Source organism: Nematolebias whitei, chromosome 2 (genome assembly GCF_014905685.2).
Source record: "Nematolebias whitei isolate Nwh7 chromosome 2, NemWhi1, whole genome shotgun sequence".
Lineage (NCBI taxonomy): Eukaryota > Metazoa > Chordata > Actinopteri > Cyprinodontiformes > Rivulidae > Nematolebias > Nematolebias whitei.
In genome coordinates this window covers 7456993-7472629 of record NC_056499.1, presented here as the reverse complement: position 1 = coordinate 7472629, position 15637 = coordinate 7456993, and the positions used below count along the sequence as shown (strand labels likewise).

At 38.3% G+C, this 15637-nt stretch overlaps 1 protein-coding gene across 2 annotated transcripts in view; it reads left to right on the top strand.

The window, feature by feature from the left end:
- ankrd11 (ankyrin repeat domain 11) overlaps positions 1-15637 on the top strand; it is a 154742-nt gene that overhangs the window by 42158 nt on the left and 96947 nt on the right. For both annotated transcript variants that reach the window (XM_037689818.1, XM_037689810.1), the window contains exon 2: positions 4586-4666. The gene's annotated coding sequence lies outside the window, so the exon portion shown is untranslated. The remainder of the gene's footprint in view (positions 1-4585; positions 4667-15637) is intronic.

The window sequence follows — 15637 nt, the reverse complement described above, 5'->3', positions numbered from 1 at the left end:
ACAACAATTAAAACATAATTTTCACAAAACTGAAAATCTAGTTTGATCTTGGGAATCTATTGATATTTGTGTAGAGACAATACTGATAAGTTTAGCAACAGCTGATTGGTGTGTTTGTGTTATATTGAAGAATATTGTAACATTTCAAACATTGTGTGTTTATTTGCAACTCTGAAGCTTATGGATATTTTTATCATTGTCCAAGAGGTCTTTGCAGTAGTTGTGAGAAGTTCTTTATATTAGATCCAGTAGGAATCAGACCTGTGAAGTCTTATGTGGAGTGTGAAAGACGTCCAGTAGCTGTGAAATCTTAACAAAAAATGTCTGGTATTTCAGTACACCACTACCCTCTATTTCAGTGCCACAGCACACCGCTTCATCATCCGTACCAGCCATGACAGGACTCGGCCCTTACTGTAGTCAAATGTGGAGCCTTTATCTACTTTGCTCAGATGATTGGATTACTTCACAAGTGCTGTGTTTTTCTGTACTTTCAAAAATCCATTTAAACTCCTTGCACCTACAAACAAGATTAATATATAGAACAATCTAGAAAAAGACTAGTGTTAAACCTTGTTAAGCCACTCCTTTTCATTAATTTGTAATTTCAATATAATTTCTGTAGCCTAATTTTTCTAACAGTTTATGTTTCGTACTTTGGATTATTTTCCTGAAATGTATCATTGAAAAAAAAAATTATTTTCTGCTCATAGCAAAGTCACCAATGGATGGGTTCATATCTGTAGTCATAAGCTGTAATAATTTTGTTCACTGTGAAAAGGGATATTTTTGTTTTTTTAAAACTCCCCACATGATACCTGACTCACATTGTTCGATTTTTGCCTGTTACATGCCACATTGTGCAAGTATGAAATTCTAAAATCTTCAGTATTTCCCCTAAATAGATTGGGGGGAGAGACAGAGTCACGTCTGAGCTGCGTGCTGTTTGTACCAGCAGTTTTCATGGAGGGGGGCAGAGGCACAACTGAGCTGCACGCTGTTTGTACCGACAGTTTTCGAGCGGGCATCGTGAGCGCTGCCTTTAGCTTTTTAGCTAGCACATCTGTATTGCGCGCTGCTAGCTTAGTGCTACGTCAGTACCGACAAGTAGGTGGGAGGTCTGTACACGCAGTTCAGTTCGGTAGATGGGGCGCTCAGTTCTGTTGACAGGGCAGGGCGCCCCGCTTGTATAATGGTAGGGGAAGTGTTCCCGAGTGAGACACTGAACCCCTCAATGCCTCTGTGTGTCCCATCGGTGTATGAAACCTGTCTCCTTCCTTGAAGCAAACCGCGGTTCAGAGCTCATTTAGCCGTGCTGTGCCTTTTAGAGAAACGGAGAGGTAGCGCAACATTAATAAATCGGCAACTTTGTCATATAGCTAAGACATGGTCCTGTCTCAGCTGTGGAAAAAGATGGCTAAAGCGTTAGCTATCTTGTTAGCCACTAAGGACCATATCTTTAGCGATATGATAAAGCTGCTGCTCTACCTCTCTCTGTTTCTCTAACAGGCACAGCACAGCTAAATGAGCTTTGAACTGTGGTTTGCTTCAGGGAAGGAGTCAGGTTTGTCGGAGTTGTAGCTTCACACACGCTCAGCTGCTCATGTTCACCGCTGCTAAACGTCTCCTCTCCTGCCCACCCACCTCCTGGAGAAGCAGGAAGGGGAGCACAGCTGAGGGCTGTGTGTTTGTGTTCGAGGAGGGGGGCGAGTGGGAGAAAGAAGATGGCTGGAGGATTTCCAAGTGTAAAACTATATATTTTTTTATATCGAGATAGTCTCAACTTATATCGCAAAAAAAATGTATATAGATATTTTTAAACTATTGAGATATCGCCCAGATCTACTGTGGACCATGACATCTTATGTCATAAGCTCTCAGAAATTGGTTTCTCAGATCACACCATTGGTTGGTTTTCTATCCTCAGATCGGAGGCAATGTGTTCAACGTAATGGTACTCCTTCCAGTTATCTAACTGTTAACAATGGTGTACCACAAGGTTCAGTCTTGGGACCCACCCTGTTCATAGTCAATATAAGTAATCTAGGTCATATCATTCCAGATGCATCCTTATGATTCTATGCTGACGACACAGTTGTTTGTTGTCAAGCTAAAACTGTTGCTAAGGTTTTCCAGCTTTTGCAGTCTGCTTTTGACATCATACGGTCTAATTTGTTCTTTCTCAAACTTGTGCTAATTGTTGATAAAACCAAAGGGATGTTGTTTTCAAACAGGAAGTTGGTCCCAGCAGTCCTTCCTTCTATTTTATCCTCGAACGGTGTTCCTATTGAGTTAGTCGATTCTTACAAATACTTGGGTGTCTTGGTCGATTCGCATCTATCCTTTAAATCCCACGTCAAAAACTTGGTAAGGAAACTGAAAGTAAAACTGTTTGTTTTTTTTTCCTTTCAGAAATAGATTCTGTGTAACTCTGAACACTAGGAAGCACCTTGTAACTATGACTTTCCTTCCCTCCATTGACTATTGTGACGTGACGTCATTTATATGAACGCTCCTGCAAGCACCTTGCAAATGTTGGACGCTGTCTATCACGGTGCGCTAAGATTAGTAACTGTAACTACTGTACCCACCACTGCGCCCTGTATTCACTGGTTAACTTGTCATCATTAACTTCATGTAGACTTTCCCACTAGTACATGTTCATCTTTGAATCATTTCTTGGTCTGTTGCCTTCATATATCTCCTCTTACATGTCACTACACGAGTGCAGCAACCGTGTGCACTCAGGACATTACTGCATGCAGTGTTCTCTCAGTTCGGACTGTACTAGGCAAAAGGACCTCCTCATACTTCATTCCTTTATCCTGGAACACCTTGCACAAAGATCTTAAGCTCTCGACCGTGACCTCTCTCAGTGGCTTCAAACATCTGCTAAGTTCATGGCAAAAAAACAATACAGACATGTTCCTGTTTTTAGTATTTTGCATTGCTTTATTTACAATGTGGCTGTTTTTGTTTTGTTTTTTAATATAATTTTCTTCCATTTACCTTTTCAATTTATATGCTGTCTTTTATGATTGTCTACTGTTGTCATTCTTTTATACTGTTGTCATCATTCCTTGTTAAAAACAGGTCTCTCTTCTAAATTAGTCCTCTAGGCTCAGTGAGGCTAACCTGTATAGATAAAGATTGAATGAGCAACAAGTTTCCACTTTATTCCTAGCCCCCATGCTGCCTTGCGTTCATTATGGGCACAACTTTCATTGCTGACCAGAACTGGCATTTGTTTGTGTGAACAGTACGAGCTAATGTAGTTTCTCCAAGACATCTGGAGCTACTGAAATCCACCCCCACCCCCCGCCGCACACACAATAAGCAGGAAGTCGGTCCCAGCAGTCCTTCCTTCTATTTTATCTTTGAATGGTGCGCCTTTTGAGTTTGTCGATTCTTACAAATACTTGAATATCTTGGTCGATTTGCTTCTCTCTTTTAAGATCCACGTCGAAAACTTGGTAAAGAAACTAAAAGTTAAATTCATGGTGCGCTAAGTTTTATAACTGGCTGTAACTACCATACCCATCACTGCACCCTGTATTCACTGGTTAACTGGTCATCATTAACGTCACGCAGACTCTCACACTAGTATATTTTCATCTTTAAATCACTTCTTGGTCTGCTGCCTTCTTATACTTCCTCCTACACGTCACTACGTGAGTGCAGCTGCAGCGTGCACCCCCAGGACGTTATTACCTGCAGTGTTCCCTCAGTGCAGACTGAACTAAGCAAAAGAGCTTTCTCCTACTCTGCTCCTGTTTCCTGGATTATCTTGCAAAAAGACATGAAGCTCTTGACCTTGATCTCTCTAAATGGCTTCAAACATCTGCTAAGTTCATGGCAAAACCCAGATCAGACATGTTCCTGTTTTTAGTATTTTATATCACTTTATAATATAGCTGTTTTTGTTTCATTTTTAAAAAATGTAATTTTTTTCAATTTATTTTTCAATTTATATGCTTTCACTTATGATTGTTTACTGTTGTCACTTTGTTAAAAAAAGGTTTCTCCTGTAAATGAGTCCTCGAGGCTTAATGAGACTAACCTGTATAAATAAAGGTTGAATGAATCCCCGTCGACAACTGGCCTTCGACGATTCCCTCCCCTTCACCTGTTGACAAAAGTCCCTGAAGACATGAGTGCATCCTGCCAAGGCAATGGATCTAGGGGAAACACTGGTTTCTGATTCTTGATTGCTCACATAACGCACTAAAGCAGATAAACCTTAAATTGATATGAACACATACATGTTACTTGGCTAACCACCATGTTTCTATTCTCTGTGTTTTGTGAGGCAAGTGAAAGTATTGGGTTATTACATGTGGTTTAGAACAAGGCTCAGGTTTCTTGTGCAGCACGTTTTGGGGGAATAGTTTGGAGTAAGAAAAGCTTGAGAGATTTATTCATGTTTGTGTATTTGTTTATCCACTGTTGTTTTTTTTTAATGTACCAGAAAGCTGTGAGGGAAGAAACATGGCTCTCTGCATCCACCTATAAATACATTTATTGCAAATATTATGAAACTGTTTGTGTTGTTGTAATTACAATTTTGTTTCATCTTTTTTTCCAGGATATTGTGGACTCTACAAGCAGCAGGAATTTTTCTAGTTGGATTTTAGCCCACTGAAATTCTCCCACAGCCATGGAATCGGTAGGTTGTCCAAATACCATCAAGCTGATTTCTGCATCTTTTTAAAGCCACTTTTTGTTGGAGCACTTAAGAAAGCGCCTTTTGTTGAAAAATAGGTTTTCTCTGTTTTGTTTTTCAAAGTTGTTGTTGGATCCATTTGTGAACATGTGTTTGTGTGGGCTTTCATTGTGAACACCACAGCTTGTTTACATGAGAACACAGCAATGTAAAAATACACATAAACCTAAAGTTTTGCCAACTTTATGGTACCCGAAAACATATTTTGTCTATAGATATTTACCTTCTCCAACAAACAACTATCAAATGGAATATGAAGAAGGCTAAAGACCCTTTTGTTGTCGAAAATGTAAAATGTTTTTTCTTCAGTAGTCTAAACAAAGGTTGTCAAAGGGTATAGTTCATTGCTTACATATTTGTAGCACAAGGTTCCACCTTTGGCTTCTATGCTTTGTTGGTTTGCAAGGGATTGTGGGTGCAGGAGATGCTTGTACCAACAGGCAGGCTGAAAGCACCGTAGTGTTGAGCTCTGTCTACTGGAATGCGTGCATTAGGAATGAGGCTTAGTTCATGCCTTACCTCTGCTTTCCTGTCCCATTGTCAGAAGCTGTGTGCGCTTGTCTGTTTTAAAGGCTATAAAAAGTAGGTCATGGTCTCTGTCGTGCAGAACTGCCATGTGTCCAACTAAAGTCGTTTAAATCCCTCAGTCTGTCTCACTCTCGCACGCAAAAGCATTTTTCCCGTTGCTCTTGTGACCATAGTTGAAATTCTGTGTAAAATCGTGGCTTTTGAGTACAAATCATGTTTATTATTGCTCAAAACTGCTCTCAGAAAATTGTCCTTAAGTTTAAGCCACAGCTTGATGGACATAGTTGCTGATGATTATGCTAACAAATGCACTGAATCCAAGCTCCAAATTTAAGGACTAATTTTGTAACACGCAGAATGTCTGTTTTGCAATGAAAGAAATAAGTAAAATTTTGAAACAAGAAGTCTAACTCAGGAACGAGTAAGCTTATTTATAACTTTTTTTTGCAGACTGATTAGTGTCTGGCCCTTTTTCAACCCCTGATACCAACAGCTGGAGCTCTGAATTTTCTTTCTCTTCCTCTGCATAAAAATAATCTCTCACCTCGTCTCTCTAAATCTCTTATTCTCCTTCCATCCTTCTCTGTTACATCTGCAAGCCTGTGACTGCTGAAGCAAAAGCTGTTTCTATTTACCTCTCCAAGCCGTCTATATCTGCTTACTGTCAGTGAAAACCAAGGAAACTGATCACAAAGCTTATTATGGCGCCAGGAGTTGGATGTATACTGTGTGTGTGAGCCTTTGGGAGCTGTACCCACACACACATATCAATCCTTTACCACTCTCCTCCCCCCTTACCTCATGTGATGCCAGTCACATGTTTTCCAGGCAAGCAGCTCAGTAAATCAGAATCAGACTTTTATTTTTAACTGCTTAAAACCTTTACCTGGTCTTAATGGTTTGTAACTGGCTCTTACTGGGGCCACTTTGTGTTCTGGAAATTCTGAGCTTAAAATGAGCATAGGAGGTTTTAGGCATGTTCACAAAACACTTCAAGCCTTGTTTGAGATATTTTTTTCTTTATGAATGCCATTTTTTGAATAAACTAAAGTGGCTTTGGGGGTTAAATCCAACCCACTGACGTGATGCCAAGCAGAGTAACATCAGAGCCAGTTACAGTTCCAGGATGATGTGATTTATGGTCATACAAAGTTGAGGGATTTACAAACCTAAAAACAATTAACTTAATTCATTAAACGAAAAAGACTGACACACAAACTGCATTTAGTTGAAGAATTTGGTTAACTACAAAGAGAACTGGTGAGTTAATATGTTGTGTTTTTAATATAGTATGAGGTCACGTGTTTTAATGTGTAGTGCTTCTTGTCAACACAGCTGAGTTCCGCTCCGTGACTCTTTTTGTTCTGCGACGCATGCTTTATTCTGGACACATCACATCAATGCGGATTAGATGAAGTGGCTATGTAAAGGATTTATTAGCAATCAAAGGCAGCTGGTCTTTATGGACATTTTGTGGAACTGTTGAGTGAAAATACTTTCTGATTCCACACTGCAAAGTCTTCAATGAATACTCATGTTACTCCTGTTCAGGTTTTCATCTGGAGGATTTTGCAATGTAACCATTGAAGATAGACTGCAACTAATTCCACTATCAGTTTGTGTATAATTTATCAATAATTTTGTATTTCCTGGGAAAAATAGATGAGCTTATGTTCACGTTTTGGCCCAGAAGCTACCAGTTGACAATCCTTAAGCTACATGCACTACACCTGAGTTTTATAGCTGTCTTTTCTAAAGTACATTGTTATGCAGGGTTTACCTGCACTCATTTTTCAATTGCCTGTTGCCATAGTAACCAACGTCTAGGTAATTTTTCCCCCCAACTCGCAAAATCCTAAACAGCATGTGAAAGAAAGAATTTCAATCCAGTATTATTCATTATCCATCAGGACAAGCTATTTATTCTCGATAAAGGCCATTTAATATTGGCGATCATAGCTTTCATCTAACGCTAAAAGCACCAACACCGGGCTGACAGGTTTCAAGCTGCAAGTACTGAAGCGTTCAAATAAATGGAATTAAATTACTTGTAAATCTGAAAGAGTGACCTCAAATTGTCTTGTGGCTAACATCACAAACCTGCTATGCATTTTAATGTTTTTTTTATACACATTTGGAGACTCTTGTATAATAAAGCTTAATATTATTTAAAAAATAGCTTTATTAGATGCTTTGTGGTTACTATAAACAAAACGAGCACAACATTACATTTAGCACATTAAATTATTTAAATATCATGTTTAAATGCCTAAATGAGTATTTTTTTTTAGCCATGCTCACTTTTTATTTACCTGTAACAAATGGTCCAAATATATAAAGAGTCTGTCTTATGAAAGTGACGAAATGCAGACTGTTTGTGCAAAAGATTCTACTTTATGCTGTAGTCGACCAATAGTCAAGCTGATTAGAGAGTTCTGCGATGGAGTTAAACTCAAAGCAGTCTGCTCCTCAGATAAATCATGTTAAATTATTATTTTATATATGAATGTTTCTGTTCAGTGCTCTGAGATGACTTCCGTTGTGACTTGACGCTATATGAATAAACTGAATTGATCAATATAATTCAGCTGTATTGGTTCAGCTGAGAAGCTTAAGCCTCCTACTTGAGCGTACTTCAGTCCACGGAGGTCGAAGCAGACATGTCTGTGCAAAGCTCAATTTTTACGACCGCTTATGTGTACTCGGTGTCGCACAATAAACTGCCCAGCGACGGACTGTTGTGTATGCGACACCAATGTATTAAATTCTCCTCCTTCATCCATGGTCTGGTTTAACAGCTCTTTCTTTTGTTTTGTTTTTTTTCCAAGAGGCAAGTGATCTCTTCGTCCTCGTTCATTGACACCTTGACTGAAATTGTGAGAAATGAAGAAATTTGTCACATGCGAATTAAAATAAAGCTCTTTGTGGCTGCGGGAGGGTCTGGAGAGTTCCTGGTGGGCTGGTCTGATGTGTGGGCTGCAGGGCCAGCGCTCCCTGTTTTGTTTTTTTAAGAACTTTTTATTAACAACATATAAACACAGAGCACCACTGCGGCTGGGGCTGCCAGCTCTTGCTTTTTTGTGGGGGTTTTTGCGACCTGTCAATCAATCCAGTAGGCATGTCAGCAAATGACCAGCCGGCGACCTCAATTTGTCCCTAAGGTAAATGCCCCTTGCCTGCAGAGCTGGTTTGCAGCCGCTCAGGGTTTATGCTTGAGTATGAAGTCTCAACCCTCTGCGAACAGTGCGCGTCGAGTCCACGCAGAAAAAGGTCCGCACGAGTATACTGGAACCTTTAAAGGGGAGATGTCATTGAGGCCCGGTTTACACAAAAATGATTTCTAGTGAAAATGGAAAAGTTTTGTTGCGTTTGTACTGTTTATAGCAAATGTTTTCTCTGACAACGGCACAATTTGAGAACGGGTTCCAGAGTGCAAGGGTTCAAAAACGTCCCGGTGTCCGTTGTCGTGAAAATAGAAAAAATAGATCTTTTCTGTCAGGGAATCCCTAGCTCAAACGCAGTATGACGCAAAACATAACGACTTCCTTCAATCCACAGGAGAAGAAACTATCAACAATGGCAGATAACCGGGGTATTGTTTGGGCTTCTGACTCTTATAAATCTATAAATCTAATTTCCCCAGACTGCTTTCAGTTTGGACATCACCTGGGCTTTTGTTATGGCGGTTATTTTGAGAGAAAAACATTAGAACGTTTATAACTCTTTTTTTTTTTTAACACATGCACACTTAGTTTCAAGTTCCAAAGAACATAACACTCAACTACACAAAGTTTGTTTTCTCAGTCATCCAGGTATATAACAACAAAAAAGGTTGAATCATGTCATCTGGACTTCGTTTTTTGTTAAAAAGAAACGTTTCGCCCCTCATCCAAGAGGCTTTGTCAGTCTGAGGCCTAGCCATCTGGTATTACCCAGAAGCCACCCTGACTCTTGTGTTTCAAGCCTGCCTCAGATACCCCTGAAGTCTGGCCTTTTCACTAATGGTTTCAAAAACACTCAACTAGTGGCGTGGCAAGGGAATTGCACCTTTTCCACGTCTACCGTTGCTGTGTAAACAGAGATTGTAATTAGAATGTTTTCATGTAAATGCGTTAATAGAAATGGGGGAAAAAATGTTGTTTTCATTGGATCGTTGTCGTGTAAACGGGGCCTGAGTTTGGTGCAGACGAAAGGTTAAAATTCTTGTAATCATACCTCCTGAACCGATTCCTACAGCTTTACGTCTATCTTTTTCTCCTGCTCCAAAGCTGGGCTTGTTCCTTGGTGGGGATTAGTTTGAGCAGCAGCTCTGAACAGAGAAGTGGGCCCTGCCAGTCAAATTACATAACTCGCCCCCGCTACTGCGCCTCAGCCTGGTCTGGCTGGAGAGACGACCATAGAGGCTTTGTTTTCCCAACCTTCCCTTTTTCCTCCCCTATGCTGCTCCTCCCCCTTCCCTTCGAGGCAGACTGCATACTGATGCTTTATAGAGGGAGTCTGTTTGCAGGGAACAGGGGAGCCACTGTGGCTTGGAGTATAGAGGAATACACTAATAGCAGGCTGAATGGCAGGGAGTTCACATCTTAGGCAGGGGAATTTTAGGTCTACTACTGGTCATACAATTGCAAGGAAATGGGAGGCAAGGAAATGTAGTACTCTGCTTTATTGTCTGCCAAGGATTTCATATCGCCAACATTACAGTGATTGCACAGAGAATACATGTGCATTGACATTCTCCATTTTGACAAGCTGTGAGATTATGTGAGAAATATTTTTTGTTTTATTTTGCCTCTCTTTTTGGACCGTTGTCCTCAGAAGCACTCCTTCCTTCTTGCAGTGTTACTCTGGGATTATACTGGCCTCCCAACTTTTTTATGATTTAACTTATAAACAATTTACTGGGTTCTACTCTTTGCTTGTCAAAAGTATTGTATCAAAAAAAATATATAATTCTGCACCTTATTTGGACTAATCTGATCTTCCTTCATTGTTTGTACTTTGTGCTTTTAAAATTCCAACAGCATAATATAAATAAAATACCATTGTTTTAACAAAGCCAGCTCGTTTATTCAGACAGTACGTTAGAAAATGCATCAACTGATGAGAGGATGGCTGTATCCTACACCAATAGCACTGTCTGACCGCATGTCACAAACTGTAACATCAATGAGAGGACTCACCAACTTCCGTTAAAATTACTTCAACAAAAATTCAATTAAGTTCAATTCATTTTATTTATATAGAACCAAGTGACAACAGAAGTCATCTCAGGGCACTGTACAGAAATGTTCATATACTGGTATATAAAAAATAAGTTAACGCTATTCATCTGAGGAGCAGACTACTAAAAATACAAAACAATTTTTTTTGTTTGATGTGAAATATAAATTGTACGTAGAAAAGTTTACTTGTCAAATGGGGATAGGGCTACTGTATATGGGACATTTATCTCAAAAGTTAAAATGTTTGTGCTGGATTTAGCAGAAGCTAAATTATATCTACAGTTCCAATAGCAGGTAAACACTTAACATGTGCCAAAAAAAATTTAATATAAATTAAACTAATTAAACATAAAGACAGAGTTGAGTACTTTAATGTTTTTCTTAACGAATCGAATCGTTCTTCTCATCCTGAACATTTCATTGCATTGTTGACCTTGTGTTAACTTCCATATGACAAATAAACAACGTAACATATCAGTGACTGAATTTGAATTTTAGCTTCTTTTTTTAAGGTCAGTCACTGATATAATCTACTTATAGGTGTTGGTGGCATTGTTCTCCAAAAAGCCATGCTTTAATGAGTGTGTTTCAATCTTCTGTGGCTTTAAATCAAAATGCAGAATGACTAAAAGCTGAATTTCTCTTAAGGACACACACTCTTCGTGATCATTTGACCTGGATAATCTTGTTTTTTTTATTCTGAACAATATATCTATTTTCTGTGATGGAGATGCTATATTATGAAATATTTAAAAGACAAGCCAGACATATGAGTACGCAATTTGTTGACATAAACTCAACATGTTGTATTTAGTGAATATGTTACAATGATGATACTCAGGGGTTTTCCAATCCAGTGCATTTAAGACTGGATTTAAAAAGTGGTTCTACTGGTTTTGAAGTTGTCTTGCACGAGACTAGCAAGACATAAAATAATGGATTTGAGATAAAGTCAAACATGATAGTGGACAAAAAGATTTGTCCTCTTGTGTTAGCTGAGATTGTATCTCCTAGTTTGCTGTCGGCGTAATGATCAAAGTGTACTTTTTTGTTTACGCATGGAGAGCATGAGGGGTCATAGCACGTGGGGGGATGGGGGTCTGCTAATACCTAATGTGAGTTAACTTAAGTGTCAAGGGACTTATTTATTAACGTCACAGATGACTCATCACATGACTTGTGTTGCAAAAATATTGTACTTTTCATTGGATATTCATATTTATTCCTAGTAAAGGGAATGTGCACAGATGTCTGCTGTGAACTGACTGCTGATTTTTATATTGGCCAATATATATTTTTTTAAATGTTGGCATAATATTCCACCTGTAATTCCAAATAACGAAGCAGTGTGGCAAAAAGTTACATAGCAGGTGAATGTTAAGTAACGGGGTATATCAGAACTTAATCTTGGTTATTAAAATAAGGTCCTCCTGATCAAGGTTTTTCTGATTGATTGGGGTTTCTAAGAAAGCTAAAGCTCCGGATCTTGTTTTTATGTCGGCTACAAGAGTTATGTCCAAGGAAAAGTAATTAGTTCATGACTAACTGTCAGATCAATAGCAACACACTTTATCAAAGCTATTTTTAAACCCCTGCAGCTATAATTATGTCGTTGATGATATATACACATTGCACTTGCTTTTTTTTTTCCCTTCTTCTATAAATAGTACAGTTTACACTTGCTATATTAGTGAGAGACGAGCCATCCAGACCCACTGCAACTTAGTGGCATGTTCCAGCGCGGCTAAATCCAATACTATACTGAACAGAAATAAAAATGCAACACTTTTATTTATGCTTCTATTTTTCATAAGCTGAACTTCAAGATCTAAAACTTTTGTAATACTTTTAAGACTTCTATGCACACAGTAGATCTTTTTCTCAAAAAATATTGTTCAGAAATTTGTGTAAATCTGTTAGTGAGCACTTATTTTCTGAGATAATCCATCCACCTCACAGGTGTGGAATATCAAGATGCTGAATAGACAGACAACGTGATTATTGTACAGGTGAGCTTTAGGCTGACCACAATAAAAGGCCACTAAAATGTGCAGTTTTATCACACAGCAGCAGAATGCCACAGAAGTCAATAGTATTGAGGGAGTATTCAGCTGGCATGCTGACTGCAGGAATGTCCACCAGAGTTGTTTCCCATGAAATTAATGTTAATTTCACTACCATAAGCTAAGGTGTTTCAGACAATTTGGTAGTTTGGTAGACGGTTCAGTATAGTATTGAATTTAGCCCCACTCGAACATGCCACTAAGTCGCAATGGGTCTGGACAGCATCATCTCTGACTAATATAGTGAGTGTAAACTGTATTATTTATAGGAGAGAAAAAAAACATTGCAATGCATTGAAGTATGACATAATTATAGCTGCAATATTATACAATATTTGAGAGAAAAGACCTATTGTGTACATAGAAAGTATTATATCTTTCAGTTCAGTTCATGAAAAGTGGGAGAAAAAAAAACAAAAGTATTTAATTTTTTTGTTCATTGTATATTTAAAATTATTAAGGATTAAAATCCTTTTTATTTTTGTACAAACACGTAACAACATATATAACATAAGTATAAATATATTTAAATTGTGGTTTCTTTGTCTCTCAGTCTTAAATCAAATATAATTGTGTTAGTCTCTCTAGATTATAATTGTGTGTGGGGGGGGGGGGGGGGGGGGGGGTCATTTTCACATTGGATTGAATATCCTTTGATTGTTTTAAGTCAAACAATGTGTTTAGCCAAGCATTAGTTACCAACAATAGTATTTGGTCTGCTTGTAGGAGTGAAATAATTCTACATTTGCTGGAAGATATGATTGCTTCTCAAGAAAGGTATATATCAGTATTTTTTTGTTCATGGACTTGTGACCTGTCCAGGGTGTACCCCGCCTCTTGCACAGTGATGGCTGGACATGGGCACCAGCGACCCCCGCGACCTAAAAAGGAAGACGTGGGTAATGGATGGATGGATGGATGTAGGAATGTGCGATATATACAGTGCACGGTAGAAACGATAAACATTTAGCCTATGATAGAGATCTGTATTGTACCGGCTAACCGAAGTAATGCTGTGTCATGTAAAATCAGAGTTGTCAGATTTAACCGTTACATTTTTTTTTTTTTGTTGAAAACTGCGTAAATGGTGTTAAAGTCTGTTTTCTTCGAGAGCTAAGTAGTGAAGCAACAAGCTAACTACGGCCGGCTTGCTGTACTGTTGCTTTATTCGCATGCACAAAAGTCGGTATTCCGTCGAAAGTTAAAGTAAGCGTTGGTCAGCTTTAGAGAGTGTGTTTGTGCTAAATAAAAAGGCTTAAACCTGCTCTCTGATCTGTAAAAGAACGCTGCGTTGTATGATTTTACTGCGAGGCCCTCTCTGATCAAAGCCACAGAGAAAACTGGTCGCCATTTTGTGTCGGATGTACTTGAAACAGAAGGAAACACCCTTAGAGGGTTGGAGGGTTAAGTGTTTCCAGTGTGCACTTTTGTAAAATGCTGCTCTGTTGTTGCTCATTTCTTAAGTGAGAAGACTGGAAACTAAGATTAACAACATATTCTTTAGTTTAAAACATATGGCTAATACTACATTTGAAATAGTTTGCACTGTTTTGCACTACAAGAATAGAAGCCTACTACTTCATTAGTATTTTTTATTTAAAAAAAATCTCTGGTCCTAGTAGTGGAATTTTCTTAAGTGAGATTATTTTGTGGTATAGCAATTTTCAAAATAAATACTGGCAAAATGACACCCTATGCTTTTTTTTTTCTCATTTCCTTTTGCAAGTTTTATACCAAAAAACATATGATGTATATTGTTACCACCACCTATCACGATAGATATCGTGATATGAATTTTATGCCATATCACACATCCCTGGATGGATGGATCTATCCATCCATCCTCTCACTAACAGCCTCTCCACCTGATGGTTAGGTTGATTTAAGCTTGTTGCCATTCAAAATGTTGTAGGTCTTTGGATTACTATGTTTCATTATTATTATTAACTAAAACAGTATTTAGAAAAGGGAACTGGCATATCATAGTCACCTTGTTTAGTTATATTTGCTTACACATTTGCAAAATTATTTGAAATATATTTTTTCTCTTTACTGCAGCTTGTTCTTTTGCACTGCACCTATACAATTATTATATGATTCAGTTCTTGTCATAGTCTTCAAAACCTTTCTTTTTGTTGCAATAAAATATTTCAGTGATTCAATCATCTTAACTTTGTTTTTCCTATATGCTGAATCACTATACAAAACGTTATGCAAAACGTTTAATAACCTTACTGCATCCAGCTTAAATGTAAAAACTCAGACAGCCAAGGACTCTGTGTTTCTGGCTTGCATTTGTATACAATCTTGGCTTTATGTCTGCATTTGGAAATGGTTTCGGATTGGGTGTTCTTTCAGAGCATAAGCTGTTAGCCAAGTTCCCATCAAAAGAGTAGCTGCTACACCAAAGATTGTGTTTAGATGTGATGGCTAATTTTAGAGCTGCTAGGCCCTTGTCCAAGGTGGTAGAGGATAAGATAACAGTGATATAGCCCTCCCTCCCTTCTACATTTGGGTTTTGTTTGTATACCCAATAAACCTCATTCAGCCCGTCTGAATGCTGGGCACAAATAAAAATGTCTGTATGTTTACCAGAAAGTCAAAATTCATGTTTTCAACTCGAAGAATTTCAGAACCCACCAAGAATTTCACAAGCAGTTGCACATGTGACACAGTAAAATATCTAACAACAGAAGCTTATATTAGTAATATAAAGCCGTGTCTGTTTAATGTATGAATAAGCACACTGGTCCTCTTCTCCCCACTAAAAGTTGATGGTCAGACCTATTAACGTTTACACAAGTCTGTACAGCATAATTCTGAATGTCATGCGATCAAAAATAATCAATGTAAACAATAAATAAATGTAAAACACTGGCATGACATCAACCTGGGCATTACAATGGTTGCCATAATTGTCAGTTTTTTTGTATTTACTCAGGAAATGCTCATGTTCATGTTTGGGCTGCTGTTGATACGCCGTGTTATTTTACATTATTAGTGTTTAGCATATTTCTTAGATATTTTAGCGTACCGTTTGGTGTTTGTTTGGCGCATATCTTAGTGTATGTCTTAGATCTTTTAGCGTACCGTTTGGTGTT